We start from the raw sequence: 227 nt of genomic DNA on the forward strand, positions 1-227 counted from the left end.
AGACTTTATTTTTCTGGGCTCCAAAATCACTACAGATGGTGACTGCAGCCATGAAATTAAAAGACACCTACTCCTTGGAAGGAATGTTATGACCAACCTAGATAGCATATTCAAAAGCAGAGACATTGCTTTGCCAACAAAGGTCCGTCTAGTCAAAGCTATGGTTTTTCCTGTGGTCATGTATGGATGTGAGAGTTGGACTGTGAAGAAGGCTGAGTGCCGAAGAA

Source organism: Bison bison, unplaced genomic scaffold, assembly GCF_000754665.1.
Source record: "Bison bison bison isolate TAMUID 2011002044 unplaced genomic scaffold, Bison_UMD1.0 scf7180017864180, whole genome shotgun sequence".
In the NCBI taxonomy this organism is placed as follows: Eukaryota; Metazoa; Chordata; class Mammalia; order Artiodactyla; family Bovidae; genus Bison; species Bison bison.